This window comes from Arvicola amphibius, chromosome 12 (assembly GCF_903992535.2).
Source record: "Arvicola amphibius chromosome 12, mArvAmp1.2, whole genome shotgun sequence".
NCBI classification, from domain to species: Eukaryota; Metazoa; Chordata; class Mammalia; order Rodentia; family Cricetidae; genus Arvicola; species Arvicola amphibius.
In genome coordinates, this window is record NC_052058.2 from 51,235,651 (window position 1) to 51,262,169 (window position 26,519).

Sequence of the window (26,519 nt, forward strand, 5' to 3'; positions counted from 1 at the left end):
GGCAGTGCTTGACATTGGATCGAGGTGGGATGCAATGGTAATCATTTTCCTGAGAAGATTACAGTCTAGGAAGTGAAATGTATATGGTTCACCTCATCACATACCCTGGCATGTCTCGATTTGCACACAGCCATTTTCCCATTCATCCTTAGGCAGGGGGTGGCATTTTCCATTATTTTTTCCTAATGCACCGGCTGATATTTAGGCAGCATCTCAGACGCTGGGGCCCTTTCCTTCCAGTCCACTGATGCTACTTCACGGGGCGCTGACAGCTTTTACAAGGTTCAGAAATGGCTAACATTATCTAATACAATTTAGAGGAGTATGGGGCGGGAGGAAACAATTTCACAGTTCATTCATGTTGAGAAATGTTTGCTAGCATGTAAACTTGCATGCTGCCAAACAGAGCAAAATGGATCCTGTTTGCAGCCTCAGGTCATTTATTAGAAAATGCCATCTATGGGTTTGAGGGTTGAGAGCTGTCCCTTAGGCACAGATATTTATATGTTTGTGCAGATTCTTCAGATTAGTAGACAGTATTTTTGCTAAAGAATGTATTTTATGAAATAAGCTGTGATTACATTCTGGTTGTGTGTTCGTGTGGATAGAGTTGACTGTCGGTCTTTCCTGTTGAATAGGAATGGTGCTTGTTATTTTATGACCTAGTGGAAATTTAGGGAGAGGAAGGAATGGAGTCGAAGGCTTCGTAAGGTTTTAAATCTTATAAATCATAAGATTTCCATATATTGTTTATATGGAAATAAACAATATCAAAAACAGTTCTAGAATCTCCAGATGGTACAGTTCTGTAGTGTTTGCTTTGTGGTTTATCACTATCTGTATATTGGTTGTTGTTTAGGGGGCAGGGATTGTTGTTTAATGTCATTGTGGATTATGTTAGGGTCTAATTCTTTACTGCTCTGCCACATTTTTTGTGTGATATGGACATACTTATAGCTGCAATTATCTGATAAAGCCCTGAAGACTCTGACAAATGATTAATAACCAATGACCTCAGTTCCTGCTGGCTCAGCCTGCCCAGTGCAAGCCAAGTTAGCTATAGACACACATGTGTTTTGAATAAAAGAGAAAGGGGCAAAAACCTGACCCTGTGGGATGGCACATTTAATTCAAGCATCTTCTTCCCCACCCTACCCTTCTCATGAAGTCATTCTTGAGACCACTGCTCTGCTATGAAAACAGACTTTTTAAGATATCTGTGCCCTTTTCCTCTTGAATCTCCATCAGGGTGCAGATCCCAGAAGGCCTCTGCACTGCTCCAGGGACAAGATTCCCAAAAACATCCTTGAGAATCACCCTGTTTTTCATATCTAGGCACCCTTCACCCCGGACAGTAACCCACCCACCTCAGAACCACCTCTCCCCCTAGGTTGTAGGGGAATCAGCAGTTCAGCAGAACCACATGAATGAGCAGAGTGCCAGCCAGTGGACCCCTGCCCCATCATGTCTTCCTCCACTGCCTTTAACTCTTGCTGAGCTGCCCCTCCCACTTTCAGTCCTGCTTCCCAAGACTTCTCCCTCGGCAATTTTGCTCACATCTCCCAGTCCCTAACTAGCCAGCACAGTCGCCCACCTCTGCCCACCTCCCCAGGGTGGCTTTATCTTTGCTTGCTTCTCTGTTCTTTCCCAGACCTGCCTCTCTGAGCCCCAGGTACGCCCACTCTGCACTGCCCTTGGCTGTAACTCTATCTTTCTTGGACTGCTGACACTCAGCACTCAGTCTAGGTCGTCTGGGTGTGTGTGGGCGTGGGGGGGAGGACTGGGAAATATTAGCTGATATTTTACTTATTGTCATTCTCAGAAGTTGTGGATTTATGAAACCCTGGTTCCTGAAGGCTTCAGAACAATAGAGTGCATCTCCCCACCACCACCCCCCACACCTTCCCAAAACTTCTGTGTCTGAAATGGCACATCCCTAAAGAATCTTGGCTTCTCTAACTGGAAGAGTGCAGTTATCCTGAGATTACTCAGGCCTCCCTAATCACTGCTTTGTGTCCAGGTAGTGAACTCACACCCCTTGTGGCCCACAGTCCAGTGGAAAGATGGTAATTACCAAAGCATCTGTTTACAATTCTAACAATTGGGTACTTTCCATTTTTAACTGAAGATTCTGATTTTTAGAATAATAAAACCCTTTAGCAATTGTAAGTGTTAATTCTAGTTTATAACATCTCTGTTCTGCTAGAGGTGAAGGGGCAGGACAGGAGAGAACACAGGCCAAGATCTCAGGGAATGACATGTACCCCAAGAAATGGAAGACCATAATTACTGTCAAGTGTCCTTAGGCACTGCCCACTGCCTTGTCAACCATTTTGTAATCCAATGCGGAGGAGCTGCCTTGTTGTTTAAATAAGCAACCCTAACAGCATTAAAAGTGTACTTTCAGCCCTTAGATTCAGTGCTGCTTGATGGTTCTAAAGCCCTTGCCTATGCCCTGAATGCATCCTCCATGAGCCTGAGGATTTCCACTCCACGTGTGTTGCAGGCAGGCAGTGTGCAGATGAGGGCGGGACGGAGCTGAGGGGCCAAGCCCGGCACACGGCAGACGGCAGACTTACAAAACTGGAGCGCATGCGCAGACTCCAGTTCTGTAAGAAGTTGCCCGTTTCTTTCCTTTATTTCTTTTCGTTTTTCTTGTTAATGAAAACTGTTATGCTTTTAAATTGATTGAAGTTAAAATGCATAATTTCTCATTTTATCAATATGTTTGCTGGCTTTTATAGTTTAATATTATGATGTTCATTACACATAAAAACCCAGTCAGTATAATAAATACCATGTGAGTCAAATGCTCGGCCTGTTTCAAATGACTCCAAGGTGAAAAGCAAACAAGTCCTAGCTGATTTGATTGAGCTAATGCAAACATTATTGTTTTATTGACTCTTTTTTGCCCGTTGATTTTTAAAAGGTTTTATATCCCTTGCCATCCATTAACGTGAATCAGATGCAGTTTGGTGCTTGGGACAAGAAAATGCTGTTGGGTGTGTATACTCATGGGAGAAGAATCATGTATTCTCTTAAGCACACTTATTAGGAAATATTTCTCATATTTTGCTATGAACAACTTCTTTGCTCTTGATTTTTGAGTTAACAATAGTGATTTTGAATTATCACTTAGATACATAGCTCAATAACGAGTGAAGGCAAATGGTGAGCTGTTATTATCCCTTACTGAACATAATTAAAAGCTAGATCTTATATAGCCTCATGATTTTTAGTTCATATGTGTGGCAGTACACATTATGCTAATAAAGCTTCCTGCTGTGGATGGTACTCAACCCTCAACTATCAATGATCCTTCTCATAAGGAGGTTAGGAATCTACTCCTTGGCCACTAGAATTCAAAGAAATGTCTATCGTGGTCTGGTCAGTGTTTTGACTTGGTAAAGAGTACACTCTCTTTGTTCCTCCCCCCACACTTTAACAGCACCCTAAGAACACAAACTTCCTTTGTTCTGCAAATACTATTAGTCCATATTAGGAGTCCGAAAAAGCTCTAATTTCTGCCTCCTGGACTCCTGGCAGAAGTGGAAAACAAAGGAAGACAGCTGTCCATGTCACCGTCTCTACGTCCAGGTGACAGCCTCTGCATCCATGTGACCATCTCTACGTCCAGGTGACAGCCTCTGCATCCATGTCACCATCTCTACATCCATGTGACAGCCTCTGCATCCATGTGACCATCTCTACTTCCATGTGACAGCCTCTGCATCCATGTGACAGTCTCTACGTCCATGTGACAGCCTCTGCATCCATGTGACAGTCACTACGTCCATGTGACAGCATCTACATCCATGCGACAGCCTCTATGTCTGCTAGTGAATTTCCAGGTTCCAGCACTAGCCACAAAGTGCGGTGGCAAGGCACGGAGTAAATGAAGACCTAATGTATTAGGGGAGGAATGGACCTGTCACTTAGAGGGATTGTGAGGCGGAGAGCAGATTAGCTGATCACTCATAGTCAGAAGGCAGCTCGGTGAAAAATGTGCAGGAAGCGATAAGTGCGAGTTTGTGCTGATTTAATGATATTCTTAAACTACAATAGCATTCTGCTGGGGCGATATAATAAAGCACTTGCCTTGCATTTTTAAATCATCAACATATGTCTAGTTTGACCTTAAAAAACACTCCAGGCTATTCTCTGGTAAACGCATAGCTTCTGAGAGAGGAAAAAGCACCATCTAAGATGCCATGATGGTGGCCTCCCAGCGAGCCGACCTGGCCTTTCCTAAGCTGGCGCTTGTGTGGCTTCCCTCCGACATCTCTCTGTAGTGCCTACTTTTCCTTCCAACCCTAACTTTGTGTTTTAAGTTTACCAAAGCCCTGTGTGGGTCTTCAGGAGCCTCAGTCACAAAGGTCTGGCTCCTAACAGTCATGTGTGGTGACACACTCAGCTGTCCTCACAGCTTTCATTGTTTTTCAGCTTTATGCTGAGGTTATGATTTTTGAATAAGCCTACTGTTTTGCCATGGATGGTGGATGAAAGGGGGTTAGTTTGAGTTGCTCACTCAATCATAGCAAGGAAATGAATTACTTTTATTTTGTATCATTGCAGATATTCATCAGAAAAAATTAACGAAACTCATATTTTGTACAAATAAACATGAGATATAAATAGCACACACATAACTAGCTTGACAACGGTGGACTTGCATTGCCAAGAATTGTCGTAATGAAATGTCACTGGTGCCTTTAAACAGTGTTTGCTCTCATATCTTAGCATTCATGCCTAATAGGAGGGAGGCGTGGCGTGGCTTGTCTTACATTATCTCCTCTTGGTTTGCCAGTGGGGCTTTATGTAACTGCATGTAACTTGAAAGGACCTAATACTTGCTGTCTAAACACTGTGCCTAAGCTCAGTGCAAATACTCAGTAGCCAGGGCTTGACTCCTAGATAATGACAGTTCAAATTTGGTGTGTGTGTGTATGTGTGTGTGTGTGTGTGTGTGTGTGCGTGTACACACTTACCAAGATTCAGCATGGTTGTAGACTTTTCCTATGCTGAAATTAACACTCCCAAGTTAGGGGAAATAAAGGAGCCACTGGAAGAAACAAACCAAGGGAAGAAAGTCTGAGCTGTGCCTGGCGAAGGTCGTTTGCCTGGTTCTCGCATCCTAGCATGGTCTTTGTCTGCAGTAGTTCCTGGTGCTCTTTGTCAAGTGTTTCCAGCCCTTCAATCTTCTAGGCACATATTTGGTTGGCACTTACACTCCCTCTTTCTTTGGCCTACAGCCAACCACCCCACTCATTATAGCCAATAAATTAGTGACAAAATTGCCTCAGCTATGTTTGGCGTTGGCACATAGAACAAGTGGTTTTCAGAGGGAGCCTAATGTTCTGGTTAAAGCCCAGAACATTAAAAGTGAGGGTTTGTCCTTATGAAATTATTTAACCTCTCCAAGCCTCACTGGTTGCCCAAAAGCTGGCACTTGCTTCCTACTTCTGGGTTTGCTATGAAAGTTTAGTGAGATAATTCACAGGCCTCTTATGAATATCTTCATAAGAAACAGTGATAGCAGGGTTTTGGTAGCAGGGAATAGAAAGCAAAATCAGAGCACGAGGGAACCCAAACATCACAGGGAGGTTAGAGAGGTTATCGAGGTGACTTAACCCAGGCAAGCAGGCTCGGCACACCACAGGGCATTCCCTTCCATCATCACCCAAGTCCAACCCTAGAAGCCTTGATGCTGAGCTGGCATGAGCTTGTGTCATACTTCTGTCCCAGAGCATTACACTGAACCCCTGCCCTTCCACACAACCATTCCTTAGTAGCACATCTAAGTTGTTCTGCTCGCACCTCCAGTTGCTATGTGTTCTAGTCCTTCATTCCAAGAGCTGGCACAGTCCTACACCTTCCTTGGCAGCTGTCGGGCTCACCCCAGCTGTCCTCGTAGCTGAACAAGGTAATTTGGATGTAATCCAAAACATGTGGATCGCAGCTACCTTTTGCCAGTACACAAGGCCTCGTGGTGCATGGTAGCCACGTTCACATTTTCAGTTCCCCTGTGTCACTAACATTCAGTGTTGAGTCCCCTAAGCCTCTCTCCATCGTTCCCTCCCTCGGACTGTTGCTGCAGACTAGCAGGGAGTCACTATACAACACATGTGGTTTGTTTACCACAGCCCTTCCCCGTGGGTGAGAGTGACCTTTGTAAACATAGATCTGAGTCCATGCCTCCTATTACAGCCTTTCACTCACAGGATATGGACTGCAAGATTGAGTGGCCTGGCCCCCGCTGCTGGTGCAAGCTTAGTTTATACTGTTTTCTTATAGGGGTTTGCACGCAAGCCACACTGGCCTCTTCCTCACTGCTCAGACTCCCTGTGTTGTGCCCCTCCCTACCCTGCCTTCCCTCTTCACTGTATTCAGCTTGCTTAGTTCACAGCCTTCCCCCCACCCCGTGCTGCCCCTCAAGCATGTGCAGCCTGAACTCCACTGCAGCTCTGCATTCTTTGTGGTTCCCTGGTTGCTGCTTGTCCCACCATCCATTCTTATGTGCTTCAGAAGGACAGCACCGAAGAGTAGATTCATAACCTCAGGGTGGAAAAAGAATTCCTAAACAGATCTCCAATTCCACAAGCTATAAAGGAAAACATTAATAAATTCCATTGTATTAAAATTGGGAACTTATTAAAGGACACAACTTTGGGTAAAAGACACACCACAAAATAGGATCTATTTACCATACAAGGGCTTGTGTCCACAGTATATGAACAAAACACAAATTAGTAGAGAAAGATAGAGACAAACCAAAAGAAAGGTAACGTGTCCGAGACTGATGAGGGGAATGTGAGTACCCTGCTTGGGATGCCATGTACACACTGCCACAGGGTGCAAATACACAGATGGGTAGATGTGAATATGTCATGTAAAGGCCACAGTGGGTACACAGAGCTATGAATACCTGCAGGAGGGGAATGAATACCCGGCCAAAGGGACATGAATATGCTGCCGAGGGGCTGTAAATAAACTGCTGATGGACGCATGGATGCACTGTCTGGGGGTAAACTGCCGGGTGGCTGCACTGTCTGGGGTGCACAGATCACTGTATGGGTGTGTAAACTGTCGGGTAGCTGCACTGTCTGGGGTGCACAGATCACTGTATGGGTGTGTAAACTGTCTAGTGACTGCACTGTCTGGGGTGCACAGATCACTGTATGGGTGTGTAAACTGTCTAGTGACTGCACTGTCTGGGGTGCACAGATCACTGTATGGGTGTGTAAACTGTCGGGTGACTGCACTGTCTGGGGTACACAGATCACTGTGTAGGGGTGTAAACTGCCGGGTGGCTGCACTGTCTGGGGTGCACAGATCACTGTGTGGGTGTGTAAACTGCCGGGTGGCTGCACTGTCTGGGGTGCACAGATCACTGTGTGGGTGTGTAAATTTTCGGGTGGCTGCACTGTCTGGGGTGCACAGATCACTGTATGGGTGTGTAAACTGTCGGGTGACTGCACTGTCTGGGATGCACAGATCACTGCATGGGTGTGTAAACTGTCGGGTGACTGCACTGTCTGGGGTATACAGATATACTGTCATGGGGGATGTAAGTTGATATAACGGCTTTGGAAAACTGTTCCTTACGAGCTAAACATATCATGGCCTTTTCTCTAGTAATAACACTCTTTCATGCATGGCCAGTACAAAGCATGCAGGTGTGCATTAAAAGTCACATATAAATGCTTGAGGATTCCCCCCCCCCAAGCTATTATGGTTATTTTTTTAAGTTGTTATAGAACCAAATCTTGTCTTAATTTTTCTTTTCTGAAGCACAGCCTCCTGAAACCCAGCTGCCATTCTCCCCAGCCCCTTGGGGGGAATTCCTTGCTAATTAACTTGGTAGACACAGTCATCCCCAGTAACAGCAAAAGTCTAACAGGCCTTCCAAACTTGCCCACGGAACCCCTGGGTCTCCTCCTCCTCGTTAGGTTGCTCTGCAAGCCTTTGTCTCTGGTTATTCAGTGCGCCACTCATTACTGAGGAATCCCATATGCACTGTCAGTACACTCTGCCATGTCCCCATTGTCTACTGTAGCTGATCTGCAGAGCCCAGCGACAGAGCTCACATAAACACACCCATAAGAGCCACAAGCTGGAAAGACGTGGTTTTGTATGCTGGAAGAAATAAATAAATTCCAGAGACAGAATACTAACTACACTCAAAAGCATGGGTGAATTTGGCAAATATAATATTTAGAAGACTCTTGACAATAGCGGAGTATTTACTGGATGATTCAAACTGGCATTTTGAGCTGTAGTATCGCCATCTGGTGGCCTTTAAGGAAAAAAATCCATTGACTAGGAGAAGCAAGAGGAACCTCTCTTCCTGCCCCAAGTAGTGGCTAGAGCTCCCTTCAGGACGGTCTCTGAATTGTGTGTTTATTACTTGTACACTTTTTTTGTGCAAAGTTCACTAATAGGCGTGAGTGCAGGTCCAGGTCTGATGCAGTCGCATGCTCTTCCTGATGCTGCAGCTTCTCTGACTTTCTGTTTCACAGCTTTCTGCAGAGTGAGAACCGTATGAAGGCTGAATAGCTGCTGTGGTAACACTGAATAATTGCAGCGACCAAGCTAGCCTGGCCACTGGAAAGAGTTATTACCCTCCCTGGGAGGCCTAATTGACTCGCAGGAATGGCCCATGCCCATGCCACAAGATTTTTCCTCCACAAATGTTTTTTGAAAATAGCATTTTACCATCATATCTGTTTAAAAGTCCATTTGTCACCCACGTTGGCATCCTGTCACAATATTTTTCATTAACTGGAATGTTGCAATTAACACACTCTGCAACTGCTGGGGGGGGGGGGTATTAATGTCGTCAGTGGAATATCCCATCAGCCTTCTCAGCTCTTTGTTTCATGGGCAGCCAGTCAGCACGGGGGGTGGGGGGGGGGTGGAAGGAGAGGCAGGGGGCAGATTGTCATTCCCCTCACAGAGCCTTTCTTTTCAACATACCCTTGTTTTATCTGCGTACAAAAAAATAAAGGTATGACCAAAATTTCAAAAGAAAAATGGAAATCACTATGCAAATCTGTTTCCTGATAAGCCAACACATTTAATGATGAAAATGATGCCTCTGGTCATCCTTCACCAAAAGCCCAGAAGGCTGAATTACAGCACTAAATTAACCCCACCTACTCTCTATGGTCTTTGAAATGTCACAGGAGTCTTAAAATGAATTTTTATTTTTGCATTCTAATCTTAGGGTAATTAATTCTCTAGTCAGGTTAGAAGAGCTGCAGCTTCCTGCTCTCACCAAAGGCTGAGTTGGGATGCACTGGCCTGCCCTGCTTGAAAGACTTTGAGAGATGCCACTCAGAGCCCCTCCACTCTGAAGCTCTGTCTGGAATTTCAAGTAACAGCTACTCAGACTTCCACAATGTGGTAGATTTTACTGTGTGATACAGTGTGGTAGGAGTTGACTTTGTGAGTGTGTCTTCTCTGGTTTTTCGAGATGGGGTTCCTCTATGTAGACCTGGCTGTAGGGAACACACTCTAGAGACCAGGCTGGTCTCCAATTGCCTCTGCCCTCTGATCTCTGGGATTGAAGGTGTATGCCCAGCTCCTACTCTTTTTTAAAAAATATGGAATAGCCAGGTTTGTCTTGCTCATCGCATAAAACGGTGTGAGAGAGTTTTCATTTTACCCTTACTTGACTTTGAATATTTGGGGAAGCGTCTCAGTTTGCAGATTTCGCTAATGGCACTACAATGTCAGTCTTCTCTGTTTAACATTCAGCTTTGTTCATCAAGAAAACCATAGATTGGCTCTTTGCATGCTGATTAAATTGATTACAGCTGTGGGCCTCGATAGCGCTTTTTTTTCCAAGTGTCTCTAATTAATCAGACAATGCTTGATTGGGCTTTTCTGTTTTGAGGAGATAAACTGGCTTCCTCAAGAATTTTCACCCTGAATCATTCTCCATTGCACGGTTTAAAAAAAAAAAAAAATGAGTCACCACCTGGGTGACTTTCTGGTTTCCTTTTTGCCTTCAGCAACTGAAAAAAAAAAAAAAAAAAAAAAAAAAAAAAAAAAACCAAAAAGAGGAGAATGAAGAAGGAAAAAAAGGAGGAAGAGGAAGGGGAAGTTGGAGAGAGGGAAAGAGAAAGATCCTTTTGAAAGACAAATTAAAATCTAATATTAAACTAACATTCATTTGAATGCAATTTTGGAAATAAAGAAAGTCTGTGTCCCCCTGGAAGCTGTTGGGGTGGCCTGACCTCCACAGGAAAGGGGCTCTGTCAACGTGTGTCCTTTGAACTGTCAGGTGTAACGCTGTGTGGCATATTCTCTGCCATCTTGTGCCCTTTGAACTGGCAGGTGTAACACTGTGTGGCATATTCTCTGCCATCTTGTGCCCTTTGAACTGGCAGGTGAAACACTGTGTGGCATATTCTCTGCCATCTTGTGCCCTTTGAACTGGCAGGTGAAACACTGTGTGGCATATTCTCTGCCATCTTGTGCCCTTTGAACTGGCGGGTGTAACACTGTACACTGTTTTCCTTAGATTCCCCTTTCATGAATGTGTTTTTATGTGACCACCCACTTAAGTCGTATCTCTAGGTGAAACACCTGTCATTCTGCAGATACAAATTTGACCATTTCCAGAACATTGTCAATGCTGAAGAAGACCTGAGATGCTCTGCTGTCATCCTCGGAGTCCATCCACCAAGTGAGGAAGGCCGCTAGGACCTTGGCTGAGATGGTGGGAGACAGTGAGAAAAGCAACCTGTTTTCCTGTCCCTTCCCCATGGGTAGAGGAGTCTATAAAGCACTGTGTCCAATAAGCACTAGTCACCTTAGTCACTGAATTCAGATGTTTTTAGACACTTCAGAAGTTGTCTTGGTGATTCTCATCATGTTGGAAGATCCTAAGAGATAGAATCTAACTTTACCATAGCAAGTGCCTAGGGCTAAGGGTGGGACTGAACGGTAGAGTGTTCTGCCAGATCCCGAATAACAGCATGGAGACTTTTTATTAATTGTGAAAGCTTGGCCTTAGCGTAGGCTTGTCTCCAACTAGCTCTTAAACCTTAAATGAACCCATGTACATTAATATACATTTTGTCATGTGGCTTATTACCTCTCCTCAGTACCGTATGACTGACTTCTCTGCATCTGGCTGGCAAATCTCCTGCCTCAGATTTCTTCCTAGAGTTCCTAGAGTTCTCTGCCCAGAAGACCCACCTATCCTCCCTGCCTAGCTATTGGCCATTCAGCTCTTTGTTAAACTAATCAGAAGGTGCCTTAGGCAGGTGAGGAAGATCAGAGACACATCTTCACAGTGTACAAAAGTATTACCCCCAACAGCAGAGTACATGCCTAGAGAGAGAAAAAACGTGGTTCTTTCCCCAGAACCAAAACAGCAACAACAATACGTGAAGTGGAAAAACATAATACAACTAAAGTAAAAAGGTAGAAAGTGAAAAAACTGTCTCAGACCTTCACCCCAACCCTTTATGTCTGCCACCAGGTGCAATGGTGAGTCACGCTTTCTTAGACTCCTAACGTCTAGAAACTTTGTGTGCACACCTTAGCAATGCAGTGTACATGTGGTTTTGTTTGTGGAAAGGGAGTAAGCCTCTACTGCTTCCTTTGTAGGCTTTCAGCCAGTAGGTCCTGGGCATCTTTCTGAATTTGTACACGCAGACTGACTTAGTTTCCATGAGTCTCTGGAAATCCCTTCGTTGCTGAACTGTGTCTGGACATCTAGGTGGTTTCCATGCAGTTGTTATTGCCAAGGGCGCCAGAGCCAACTTGTTCTTCTCTTTCTGAAGGCCACAGTGAATTTCTAGTAGGAGAATTACTCAGGCAAAAGGTAAATTTGATAAACATTGCCAAATTGCTTACCAGTTGACCAATTTACTTCCATCAGCAGTCGAAGGACTTTTCCAACTTGTTTGTTGTTTGTGACAGGGTTTCCTATTAAAAAAAAAAGACCCAGGCAATCTTTGAATTCATTACATGGGTGAGGATTATCCTGAACCCCTTCCTCCTGCTTTACCTCCCCAGCACTCGCACTACAGCACACGCCAAAAAGCTCGCTTTCATTCTCATAAGACATGAAAACTTTTGCCTAGCTGTTAGTGGGATATCATTATTTTAATTTGCATTTCTCTGTGTATAATACCAAATACTTTTCCATGCATTGAAGAACATGGCATGTCTTTTTCTCTGTCTATTCATAAGTTTGTGGGATCATACCTTAATTTGTTCAGCATCCCTATGTGTCCAACACAGTGTTGATCACATGAACACTCAATACCTATTTACATGTAACTTAACAAATAAAGCACACAAAAATAATCTAAATGTGCAAGAGTATAAAATCCTAATTCCACTTGCCAAAAATGTTGAAGATCACTGAAGAACCATTTAAACACGATGTCTTCTAGTGAGATTTTTGTACAATGTTCAGGGCAGGAAAGATTCCACTACCCTCTGGATCTCTGGCTAGGGCTTGTGAATCAAACTGACCAATAAGAGGTTAACAGAAAAGCATGAACATTCCCTTTGATGTTACTATTTTAAGTTCTGCGTGTTCATGGAGGCTTTCATGGAGGGGAAATAAAGATCCAAGGGAGGCTTAGACCCTGAAGCTCTGTATCCCTTAAACAGATAGGTGATGTATACAAACACAACGTGAAAAGAAATGCAGAGGGGACTTGGAATGGAGGCAGTAACTGGTAGAAGATGATAAGGATGTGTAGAAGAGAAACTACCAGAAGAAGCGAGTTCTTTTCATATGGCTTGGACAGAGTGATCTCACTGTCAGATTCCTATCTTTGATGATAAGTGTTCTATTCTCCCTACTACAACAAAAGCATCTTTAAAGAAGATATATGTCCTTCTTCTAGGAAGGCAGAGTCAGACAGCTTCACCTTAGAAGAGTCAGCATGGTAGAGCCATGCCTGCGCACAGACGTATTCTGATTCCGTTGAACTGTGCCGTAATGCATTAATATTGTCAAAGGAGAGTTCTGTGTTTCTCCTGTTTCTGTAACCTAATATTTGAATAACACTGTTATTTATTTCCAAATGTACAACAACCAAGTCCTAGCTGATATTCACTGCCCCTCTCTTATCCCCCATCAATTCATTCTCCGCACATCTACACTGCATTCTTGCTAAAATGCAAAGCCATGCTTCCTCCAAACTGGCATCTTTTGCTTGACTCCCTGGGGCCTTCATAACTTACTTTGCCACCGTGCATTCTATGTTTCAGCAACTGAATGCAATACATACCTACATGTATGAAACGTGTACATATGCACACCCAGGGTTCATCATCCCATGTAACCACGTGTTCCAATCTCCCTTGCATTTCCCCATGATATTGTATGCTGTTTTTTTTTTCACCTGTTTTCTACCTTGTTGCCTCATTCTCATCCTTAAGGAATAAATACCCGTCCCATAACTGTTGATATAAAGCCTTCTGGAAACCCAGCTGTGAGGCTCGCAGGGTGAGTTCTCTTACTCTAACTACTTCCACGAGGGAATTCCTCAAGAGCAAGTGCCATGCCTTATAGCTAGTATTGAGGAGCACAATAGACATCTTGTAAATGTAAAGTCAGAAAATGGCTATGCTTAAAAGAGTGGAGAGACTAAAAGGAAGGGTCAGCCTTTTTCAGTGGTGTCTCAAGTCTATAGAACATTAATGTTCATGTGTCATGGTTACATTTGATGTCTCATGCCATGATAAGTGATTCTAGACTTTAGTTATCTGCAATGTTAAATGATACCATATATTATTAATAAGTTATTATTAATATATCTAATTATTTTATGTATATATATTCCTACATTGCTAATGTCCTTTATCCTACAGATGATACTGTCAAGCTAGAATGATACTCAGTTCCACAGAAAACATGTGAAGTATATATGAATGAGTATACATAGCTTAGTGCTTTTGTGATTTCGTGGAACATAAAGAACTTGGTAGAACCTGGTTCTGTGCGGTTTATAGGTTTTCAAAGGACATGGGGAGGGGAAGCGATTATATAGAGACGACAGGAAAAGAGAACAACATCCGTTTTGTATGAACACTTGTTATTTGTCTCCAGATAATACTCCATTCAAAAGCTGCTAGAACTTAGAATCAAATTTAGTGAAGCTGCAGGAATCAACATAAAAAAAATGGTAACATTTTTACACAACTATAATGAACTTGATATAAAGGAAATTTTCAAGGCTATTCTTTGTAGTTATATACTAAAATAAATATTTAGGGAGAAATTTAAGCAAAAAAGGTAAAAGATCTCTGAACTGAAAATCATAAAGTATTGATAAAAGAAACTCTATGACATTAAAACAATGAAAAGGTATTGTCATCCTCTTGGATTGAAAGAATCAACATCATAAAATTATCATACACACCAAACAGTCTATTGATTCAGTAAAATTCCCATTGAAATGAAAAGTATCCACTCACTCCCAAGGCCAAGTTCTCACACAAAGGAGATTTATTTGCCCCAGAGGGACAGAGGGCAGGGGATGAGAGACAAACACAGGAGACAGAAAACAGGGAGAAGGGGACGGGGGTAATGGCAAGGGTGCAGAGGCGTTTGTCCCAGGGGCTAAAGGACTGCCTCTGGCTAGAGAGGAGACAGGCATGGCACATAGGAAAGTAGTGGTTTATGAAGGTAAAATGGGAAACCCCATGTTAGGATGAGGTGTGTGATTTTAATTGAAAATGTTAAGTAGGGCAGTCACAGGGGCTTTTGATCGTTGGACTTTAATACTTTGATAACCTTGGTAGTCAGCCTCAGGAGGAGTAGTGGCCAAATAAGGGAAAATACACCTTGGTGACTAACTTTAGGAGTGTAACCTACTGGATGTTAGCAAGGCAGAGGGTACCGGGGAGAAGGGCAAGGCCTGCCAGAGCCATGCTCACAACACTTGAACTGGCCAGAGTCGCTTCACTCATCAAAATGTCAATGTCTTTTTCACAGAAATAGAAAAGCATCCTAAAATTCACATGGAACCACACAGGACACCCGTAGTAGCCAAAGTGGTTCTTTGGGAGTAACCAGAAATAAAAACAATGTGGGAGGTGTCACAATACCTGACTTCAAGGCGTGCTTCAAAACTACAGTAACTAAACCAGCATGGCATAAGAGCAGATGGATAGCACAATGGCACAGAATAGCCTAGAAATTCATCCATGTTCATATCACACAGGTTTCTAACGTCATTCGGAAGAGACCACTTCAGTAAATGATACTAGCAAATTGTTTCCATCTGCAGAGAAATGAAGTTAGGTCCCTTCCTCTCCCATCTGCAGGGAAATGAAATTCGGTCACTTCTTTTCAGCATTCATAAAACCACCTCAAAATGAATCAAACTGCTAAACTTTAAACCTTAAACTGCGAAATAACTACAATAATAAGTTTAAGAGGAAACACTTCCAAACACTGATGGAGGCGCCAGTGTTTTAGATTAGACCCCAAAAGTGCAGACAACAAAAGCAAAACCAAGCTGCTGTGATCCTAGCACCCTAAAAAGCTGTGCAGAGCAATGTAAATAATCCACAGGATTACCAGGCAACCAGCAGAATTCGAGAAAACATTGGCCTGCTACTCAACTGCCAAGGGATTTATATATCCACAACATAAGAAATTGAAAGACCAGGAGAAAACAGCCTGATGAATTTTGCCTCAAGAAGTAGGTGCTTCTTAAAGAAGACATGCAAGGGCCAAGTGCATAGCACAGTGCTCAGTCCTGTAGAGACCAATGGAATAGAATGGAGAGCATGGAAAGAAACCACACCGCTACAGCAATCTGAATTTCAGAAAAATGCACCAAAACCATGGAAGAAAAAAAAACAGTCTCTTCAGCAACGCTGCTGGAAAAACAGATACCACATGTTGGGGAAGGTGCCGAGGCCCTTATCCCACCAGGGCAAACCTGAGGTCTGTCTTAAGCTCCCACCCCTCCCTGAGGACCTATTGGTAGCTAATTGTTGCCCGGGGACGGGGAACCATTTTCTTCAGTGATATAGCCTCTGGTAACTTGTCCAGGCTCCAGTAAATAAACTCCCACTCATGCACACAGAAGCAACCCTAGGTAAACCCAATGGGTCACAAACAACAGAGACATGAAGGTAGGAGGGGCTTGTTAGGAAAAGGGAAGAGTTCCACAGAAGGATGAGAGTGAGAGGTGTAATATGGGGTGAAAATGACCAGAATGTATGATATCCATCTATGAAATCACCAAAGAATGGTTGTAAAAGTATCATTTCTCCAAGTAAGAAAGAATCCGAAATGAATCAAGCACCTTAATGTACCACCAAGGACTTGGAAACTAATAGGGCAAAACGCTTCAAGATACAGGGATAAACACAAACATTCCAAAAGGGACACCAGGAGGTCAGGAATGAGAGCAAGAGTGCCCGTGAAATTGCGTCAGATTAAACAGCTTCTGTGTGATGAACAGAATAAAGAGAGCCTAGTGAAGGGAGAGGTGGCAGGATCACACAGAACTCAAACCTTAAAACACCAAAAATCCCATTATAATTAAGAGTAAATGGCCAAATGAATTAAATATTTCTCAGAAACAGCACAAACAGTCAATTAATATTTATATGAAAAAATACAGAATCCTTAGTCATCAGGGAAATGCAAGTCAAAAATGCACTGGGATTCTATCTCACTATCAATCAGATGGTTGTTACCAAGAACACACACACACACACACACTCTGGCTGTCCGTGATGTAGGAGAATGTGGGAGAAGATGGGATAGGAGAGCAGAACCTCTAGTGCATTGTGGGATGAAATATAAATTAATGAGGCCATCATGAAAATCAGCATAGAGACTCTTCAAGAAAGCAGAACTGTCTGAGCATCCTGTTGTGACACTCCTGAATAATTTAAATTCCAGAAGGCATTTAAGTCAACATGCAACAGGCTTTCCTGCACACCCATGTTTGCTGTGCACTAGTCACAATAGCCACTTTGTAGAATTAGCCTAGAACATAATGAATGAGTAATAAGTAAATATGATATAGTTATACAATGGACTTCTATCCAGTCACAGAGAACAACGAGATACTGTCGCTGAAGGAAAGTGGGCGACACTTAAAAATCATTGTAAGCAAATAAGTCAGACTCAGAAGAACAAATGTCCCATATTCTCCCCATATGCAGAATCTAGACTGTGTGTTTAGGTATACATGCAAAAATATACATACACATATAGATACATGACATGAGAAAGCACAAGGAGGTAACAGTGGAGGAGGGACAAGAGCGTGAGCCTGGGTAAATCACACAATGTCCATATATGAAAATGTCATGGTGAAACCCATCATTTTGTACAAGAACTAGATGCTAATAAAAATGCTCTTCTCAATAACTAGCAGAGAATTGGAAAGCAAAACCACAAAGAAATACTCTCTCCTTGTTAGAATGTCTGCCATCAGAAAGACAGGAAGGCTGGCAATGATGCATTTGCCACATTGTTGTTGGGAAGGTTTAAGATCCGGGTCTTCTATACGATTCCATTGGTCAACTTCTCTGTTTTTATGCCAATACCAAGCCGTTTTCAATACTGTAGCTTTGTAATAGAGTTTGAAGTCAGGGATGGTAATGCCTCCAGAAGAACCTTTATTGTATAAGATTTTTTTGGCTATCCTGGGTTTCTTGTTTTTCCATATAAAGTTGATTATTGTCCTCTCAATCTCTGTGAAGAATTTTAATGGGACCTTGATTGGGATTGCATTGAATCTATAGATTGCTTTTGGTAGAATTGCCATTTTTACTATGTTGATCCTCCCAATCCACGAGCAGGGGAGATCCTTCCATTTTCTGGTATCCTCTTCAATTTCTTTCTTCAAAGACTTAAAGTTCTTGTCAAATAAATCCTTCACTTCCTTGGTTAGCGATACTCCCAGATATCTTATGCTATTTGTGGCTATTGTGAAAGGTGATACTTCTCTGATTTCCCTCTCTGCTTCCTTATCCTTTGTGTATAGGAGGGCGACTGATTTTTTGGAGTTAGAACCATTATGGAAAGCAGTATGGAGACTCCTTAAAAAACTAAAAATGGAAGGAACATGATTTTTCAGGTTTTTTCTACTTAAAATTTAAGAATATCATATATGAGTACTGTATTTATATCATCTCTATCCTTTTCTCTTCACCCTCCAACTCTTCCCATGCCCCCTCCCACTCTATCTTAATTAATGACCTCTTCTCTAATTATTATTACTTTGTTACCCTGACACATTGAGTCCATTTAATGTTGCTTATATCTCCATGTGTTCAGAGCTGACCGCGTGGGCTTGGATAACCTACCAGGGAGTTTTTCCGATTCTCCTTCTCCAGCAGCTCTTCTCCCAGTAGAGTCTTGTGAGATGCTCATCCTGTTTATACAAACATATTTTTGAAATTTCGTGAGTGCAGCTTCCCAGTCACCTAGCAGGTGTCCTGGTCCTCTGGCTCTTGTGGTCTTTCTGCCCCACTCACTATGTTCTCTGAGCCATAGATTTAGGGGTTGTATTATAGATGGATCAACTGGAAATGGACATCCCAGGGATACTTCTTGTCTGTGTTTTGACGAGTTGTGGATCTCTACAGTAGTCTCCACATGTTGAAAAAAGAAGCCTCTGTGACGAAGGGTGAGAACCTCACACTGTTAGTGTAGGTATTTAGAATACCATCAGAAATTATACTGATTTAATGTGAGTAGTAAGTTCTCCTCTGTGGCCACCAGTAGTTAGCTAGGTTTACAGTACCAGGTATGATTCTTTCCTTGAGCAGACCTAAGTCTAATTAGACAACTGATGATTGCGTCCAAAAACATGAGTGCCACTGTTAGGCCATTGGGGTTATCTTTCTGGTCTGGTTGTAGCTAAGGAGGACTACCGATGGTCATTCCTCCCTGGCTTGCAGAGATGCACACTTGGAATGCCAGTGTTGGAGAGACAGAAACAAGCAGGTCCCTCAGGCTGGCTCAGGGGCCAGCCAGCCTAGCCTACTTTGAGAGACCCAGAGTAGTGAAAAACCATGTCTCAAAAAATAAGATAGCTGGATCCTGGGAAATGACACTGGCATTGTCCTCTGGCTTAAATAATGCATGCATTGACACCGCACATGAAGGAGTGGGGGCTGAAATGCTGCAGCGATGTGGATGGCATCCAGGTCATGGTGTGGAATGAAATAAGACAGACAGCCAGATAAAAATAGGGCTCTCACTCATTGTGGGAAGAGTCAGTCAGATTTGTAGAAAGTAAAATGAAATAATGGGTAGAAGCCAGGGAAGAACAAAGGAAGAGGTGGAAGGAGACAGACGTTCAGAAGGAGACACCAGATCATGAAAAGGGGAGTTGCATTTTCTTCTTCTTTAGCACCGTAGAGTTCCTATAAGTGTGAATAATGTATGACACATTTCAGAATGGCTAACGAGGACAAACTCTCCAACATGTAAAAGTGGAAATGCTATTACTCTGGTTTGATTATTATTGTGTGTTTGTGCGTGCGTGTGTGTGTGTGTGTGCTTGTGTGTGCGTGCGTGTGTGTATGCATTGACTCACTGTAATGTACCTCCTAATGTGCACAAATCCTGTGTCTCAACTGAGGCACGTGCCACATTCTAAGCTTTTGATAGTAGACACGGAGAAACGTCTGTCCTGCAGCAGTCTGCCAGTGCTGATTAGAGCCAGTGAAGAACGACCTCCATCACAGAGCCCCGGGGGTGACTGTGAACCGCAGTGCCTGCTGAGAGCTCAGTTGCTTTGTGAGAATTAGGAAAGGAATTCAGCTGAATTTGAGAGAGAACATCACAAATCCCTTCTCAGAAAATGTAGTACCCAAGCCATCATCTAGAGGCCGGAGGAAGTTCATCAGACCAAGGGAGGAGAACAGCAAGGACCCCGTCATGGGAAGGAACATGCCAGGAGGTGAGAGGAGAGCAGCGTGACCGGAGGACAGGAGAGGTGGAGTAGAAGGATGTAGAGTAGTGAAGGCATAGTCTCAAAGGCTAAGGGAAGGACCGTGCTCTCTCCCAATAGAGTGGCTTCGCAGTGGCACTGTGATGTTAGTCAGGAGGGGAATGTATCAAATTTCAGTCTCAGGTAGGGTGTGGACAGCACAAAAGTGAAGTCCAGAGAGTGAATGCCTGAGAAGGAGCTGAGGGGCTTTTGCCACGGACAGCGTGAAGAAGAGAGTAGCTTGAGCTTCCATGGTGGGCGCAGAGTAACAGACAAATGTACTCAAAAGTGGCAGAAATCGTTGACAGAACCTGGAGAAGTTTCCATTTGACAGCTCCTTTCTCTAAGATAAGCTCACTGAGCACAGCACACAGGCCAAGTCTTGTCCACTGCTGGTATAGGCGGTTGTTCTGTTCATGTGTTGCTTTCATTGGTTAATTGCTTTGGGCCTGAGAGGGCAGAACTTAGGTAGGTGGAGAAGACAGAACTGAATGCTGGTAAGAAGGGCAGAGTGACAGACGCTGTGGATCTCCTGCCTGAGATGGACGCTGGTTAGAATCTTGCTGGTAAGCCACAGTCACATGGCAATTAATAGATATGGGTTAAATTAAGATGTAAGAATTAGCCAATAAGAAGTTAGAGCTAATGGGCCAGGCAGTGTTTAAATGGATACAGTTTTTGTGTGATTATTTCGGTGTAAGCTAGCCTAGCAGTCAGACGACAATCAGCCCACTCCTCCTGTTACACACTGCCACTCCTCCTGTTACACACTGCCATCCTTCTCGGGCTCTGTGAGACCCCTACTCAACACTTTCTGAACTTGCCCTTCTGGTTGCTTGTCACACCACAGCAGACATGGAAAGCAAGAGGAGCATGTGGCCGGCTTGTACACTTACTGTCCGATGCTTCCCCAAAACCCTGCCATGCAAGAGACCCGTGGTACAGAAATTCTTTCTTTGGGATCCAAAAATACATAGGAGACGCATAAGAACAGCTTCTGACCTCCTGAACTGAAGGTTTGCAGTCCTTGTATATATTGCTAGAAAACTGGGCCAGTTTTTAGAAGAAACTGAATTTCCCCAAAACTGATATTTACCAGCCTTTCCCCTAGTCTCTTCTTGGACCAGAGAAGATTTTAAAATCCAGTTTTCTTTCAGTGAATAAGAAACAGTCATTGCAACAAATGAATGCTGCTACATAGTAGGCAAGCGTGGCCGTGCACTACCAAGTTCTGAACAGCTTCTGTGAAAAGCCATGGATTAGATTGCTTCCTCTCCCCAGAGCTTTACGGTGACAGGCATCTGAGCACCTCAATAGCCACCTAAATGTACACCAGATCATAGACATTGCAAGGGGACCCTTTTAGGACACTCACAGATCAGCCAGCAAGTACAACCCCTGTTCTGTAGTCCTTCTGTGTTCACTAGAAGTCTTCTTCCATCGGACCATGACATGCTTAGGACAGACACCAAAACTAGTGTCTCCTGCAGCTCCCAGGGCCGTAGTTACCATATATGCAAAGAGCTGTTAAGCTAATTTGGGCTCATACGTCTTTTGTTTTTTGTTGTGTGTATGTGTGGTTGTGTGTGTGTGTGTGTGTTGTGTTGAGTATGTAGAAACATGTTAATGAAATTAATATATGTAAAATAATTACCTTACTAATGAAAACTTATTTAAATATATAAATTGAAGTTAGAGCCTATCTTTTGTTTTAAAGTGTGTCTGTGTGTGTCTGTCTGTCTGTGTGTGCGTGTGTGCATGTGCCATGGGGTCAGTGGTCAAGGGTCAGAGGACACCAGCAGGTGCTGACCCTCACCTTCCACCTTGTTTGAAACAAGGCCTTCAGTGTTGTCACCACTTTGTACACCAGGTGACCTCCCGCCTCCCCGTGAGAGCTGAACTAGCCTACGAGTTTGTAGGGATTGCCCTGCCTCCACCTCCACCTCCCTGTGAGAGCTGAACTAGCCTACGAGTTTCTAGGGATTGCCTTGCCTCCACCTCCCGCCTCCCCGTGAGAGCTGAAGTAGCCTACGAGTTTGTAGGGATTGCCCTGCCTCCACCTCCGGTCTCTCCATGAGAGCTGGGATTATAGATGCATGCTGCCGTATCTGGGGATCCAAGCTCAGGTCCTTATGCTGGCCTGGCAAGCATTTTATGAATAAGATATCTCCCAACCTAAAATCACAGTCTATCTTAACTTCCCAATTAAGATTATCTTCAGTTCTACCAATATCAGATTCAGCTCTACTCAAATAATGTCCACTGTCTAGCAGTTTGGTTAGATGGACCAATTTGTGTTTTGTCTTGTTTTTGTTTTTTAAGATAGGGTTTCTCTATGTAACAGCTCTGACTGTCCTGGAACTCACTCTATAGACCAGGCTGTCCTGGAACTCACTCTATAAACCAAGATGGCCTTGAACTCACAGAAATCTGCCTGCCTCTGCCTCCTGAGTACTGGGATTAAAGGAGTGCACCACCACAGCCCAGCAGGACCAAAAATTTTGTTAAAGTATTCTTACCAAAATTTTATGGTCATTCCAGCCTTATTAAAATTCACAAAATAGTTTTTATTCTTCCTTGGCACTGTACCTTTGAGTGTGGTATTTAAAATGATTCCACTACCCTGACTCTCAAGTAACACACTGTCGGATGACAGGTCTGAGCATTCACACAGGGGCCCAGGAGCTCTCTCGTGTTTCAAATGGAGGTTGTGTTGGGAAGCCTGACTGAGTCCTCGAGAGCACCAGGGAGGAAAAAGCATTTGGATATGCTCGGAGAGCAGCCAGGCCTGATGGAAAGGAAAGCTGACTAAGAAGCAGAGCCTTTCCATAATGGGGTGAGGTCAGTCCTTTACAGAAAGGGGTAATGGTAGGAAATGAAGAAACACCCAGAGTGCGGACAACAGGACCGTTGTGAGGATGGCTGAACAAAGAACAAGAAGAGATTCCAAAACATGGGTAGCCAGGATAAGAGGCTCAAGCAGAACAGTCAGAACTAAACCTGTGCTAGGCACCTGTTCTGGGCACTGTCAGTTGCTGTGATGAAACATGAACCAGAACTACCTTGGGAAGGAAGGGGTTTGTTTAGCTTACACATCTGGATCAATAAGTCAAAGCAGGAACCTGGAGGCAGGAGCTGAAGCAGACAGAGGCCATGGAGGGGTGCTGCTCACTGACTTGCTTCCTATGACTTGCTCAGTCTGCTTCTTTATACCATCCAAGACCACCTTCCCCGGGGATGGCACCACCCACAATGGGCTGCCCTCTCCCACATCAGCCATTAATCAACAACCTGTATCACAAGTGGGAACCATCAAGAAAAGTTGCTTACTGGCTTGCTCTCCATGGTTTGCTTCCATGGCTTACTCAATAAGCTTTCTTATTTCAGCACAGGCCCACCTGCCCAGGAAGCGATGGCACTGCCTACAGTGGCCTGAGTCCTCCAACGTCAATCATTAACCCAGAAAATGTCCTTACAGACATGAGCCACAGACTAATCTGATGGAAGTAATGCTTCAACTGAGAAGTTCGTGACCCTAGATTGTGTCAAGTTGACAGTGACCTAACCAGTACCGCACCCTGTAAAAGAATCTGAGCTGGAAGTCCCCATTTGTTGGGTATTTTTTTGCTTGCATAGGAGGTGTGGACATTTAAAGGAGTTGATCATGAGTCAAGATAATATATTAGCACTAAGCACATACAAAGAGGTAAACATAGAAGGTAGTTATTTGACCACTGGCTGCAATTTAACGAGTTACAAACAAAAAGGAATGCTCTTGAAAAAAGATGCTATTAAGAAAAACCAAAAAAAAAAAGAATAAAGTATTTTTTTAAGGTTTAGGGTGTAGCTCAGTGGCAGAGACCTGAATAGAATGCACAGGACACTGGGTTGATCTTCCTATTAAAGGAAATGGAGGAGGAGAAAGAAGAGGGTCACCTAAGCAAGAAAATGCCATAAGCTGGAACAGCATTTCTCACAGTGTGCTGTGTGGTCCCAAGAGACATAACTCTTCTGGGGCATAAATGGGCACAGTGCTACATCCTCTCCTTCCACTTGAGAGATTTGTGGTATTTCAAGAAAAGGTGCTGGTTGATTTTATTTAGCCCATGTTTAGTTAATATGCAAACCTCTTTTTAAATTATAATTCATAAATGACTTGCCCGGGAAAAAGTCAAACAAAAGAGTTACTTTAATTAAAATTGTAATTGCATGATATATTAGTTACTTTTCTGTTGCTATGATAGGACATCATGACCAGGGCAGCTTACAGAAGAAAGGGTTTATCTGGGGCTTGCAGAGGAATTAGAGATCACCATGGTCACCATAGGAAAGAGTGGCACCAGGCAGGCATGGAGACTGGAGCAGCAACTGAGAACTGAGGGCTCACATCTCAGACCACAAAACGGAAGCACAAGAGCTAGTTCCAGGACAAGTTCCAAAGCTACACAGAGAAACCCTGTCTCGAAAAAAGAAAGAGAGAAGGGGGGCGGGGAAGAAAAGAAAAGAAAAGAAAAGAGTAATGAAGTCCCTGGGCTGGTAATTTGTATATGACCTTATGATTTTCTACAGTACGGGAATTTTTTGGTCTGCTATAATTAAATAGAGTAAATAAAAGGTACTTATCAGAAAATGTCCCATGAGCTTGAGTGTTCCTGACAAATCCTCTTGGTGTCCATAGTGTGTCACTATAAAATTCGGTTGCACAGCATGCTCACCTTGCTCACTTCAGCCACCAAAATCTAGGGACAGCTGCAAACAATGACTGAAAGTCTTTTATGATATTGCAAGTAGAAACTGAGTAATTTTTACATTAAAATACCTCCGCACCAGGAGAATAGTAGCTTACAACTACACAATCAACTGAGATTCTGCATCTCTTACCAGTTTAACTCTGGCAAGACCACATCCCCACCTTGATTTATCAGCATAGGTATGGCCACAGCACAGGCATCCTTGATCGGAGTATCACCACTGAAATTTGCTGAGTGATAGCTCTGTACCCAGATCCATGACAAATGGGCTTGGTCTAAATCTGTAAGCAAAACTCTGAAACACTCCCGTCTTTCTCCTTCCTACAGGTCGAGTCCAGCAACATGAAGTGGTCAGTCTCTTACTGTAGGGAGCAAGGATCTGGCACTGGTCTGAAAGCTGGCGCTCTTGGCTTCTCGTTAGAACTGCTTCCCATTGTAGATTAAGCAAAGTATGAAATACAGAAGTTTAGAAAGAAAATACTGTCATAAGAACGGGGTCCTGGTTAAAGGAAAGGGGTAAACAATATAGGGTGCTAATATCCATACCGCAAGTGTGATTAACATTGTGAAAGAACCCCAGTGTGGGGAGACTCTCACTCAAGTCTTGGGATAACATGACCCCTCCCCCCCCCCCCAGTAACTCACAAGAGACCGTCCTTGCTGCAATCACACAAGGTTTTAATGATGAGATGTGACGGGAACCAGTGTACTGGGGCAGAGACTCATAACCCACACAGGGGAAGAGTTCAACCCTGAGTGACCAGGAGAAGGAGTTTTTAAGGGAAGAAACCACAGCCCAGTGATCCGAAAGGGGCAGGGAGGGTGTAGAAAATTCCGAGAATACCAGTGATGATCACAAGGGGGCAGCTCCCTGCCTCTCAAGACCACTCCCAAAGTCATAATCAGCTAGTTCCTAAAACACAGTATTCCAAAATATCAATGATAATCACAATGGGGAAACTCCTTGTTTCTCAAGATTATTCTCAAGATTACAATCTAACTTTATCTTCAGCTAGTTCCTGAAACACAGTCACTGAACCGGCTAATTCTGATTCTTCTCTTCCTGCTTAGATTTTTGGCTATTTTCTTCCAGCTCGGGGTGGGGGGAAACCTGGATTTATCCAGGGCTTTCTTTGGGGAGACCTGGATTTATCCAGGTCTTTCAATTGGAAAATCCTTTCCATTCCCCTGCCTACCCACTTCCACCTAAGCAGCTCTGGAGCAGGTTTAGGGATGAGATGCTTCTGACTCATGCCTTCTAGACAGCACCACTTAAATTGTACTGCCTAGGTATCTGGGGCAGGGGGAGCAAGAGTCTATGACAGAGGAGGAGGAAGGGAAATAAAGGTGGTTCCACACACTCGTAAAGGACACTGTCATCCCGGATACATCAAACGTGATTGTGTCAAACTTTTTCACCCAGGATCAGAAAGAGCATCATATCTCTGCTGGATTTCTTCTGATTTGCTGAAATAGCTTCCTTATGGGGGGAAAGTGTTCTACAGAATGGTGAGGTGGTTTAGTGGATAAAGGACTTGCCACCAAGCCTGAGGACTTGCATTTGATCCTGGGGACCCATGACAAGGGAAGACGAGAACTAACCCCAACACATTGTCTTCTGACCTCCACACATACATTATATACTGTCAGGGACCAGCCTCAACAAAAATTCCACTTGCCAGAGTAGGGGCAAAGAAGACACATGAAATGTATATAAATATATGAAGACATGTGAAAAATAATAAAACAGAAAACTTGGAATTGTACCAGGAGGGAGTTCCAGTGATTACTGAAATCATCTGTGTTTAGTTTTCCA

General features: G+C 43.5%; 1 protein-coding gene across 3 annotated transcripts in view; it reads left to right on the plus strand.

The window, feature by feature from the left end:
- Cfap20dc (CFAP20 domain containing) overlaps positions 1–26,519 on the plus strand; it is a 219,107-nt gene that overhangs the window by 178,479 nt on the left and 14,109 nt on the right. The gene's annotated exons all lie outside the window — the stretch shown is intronic.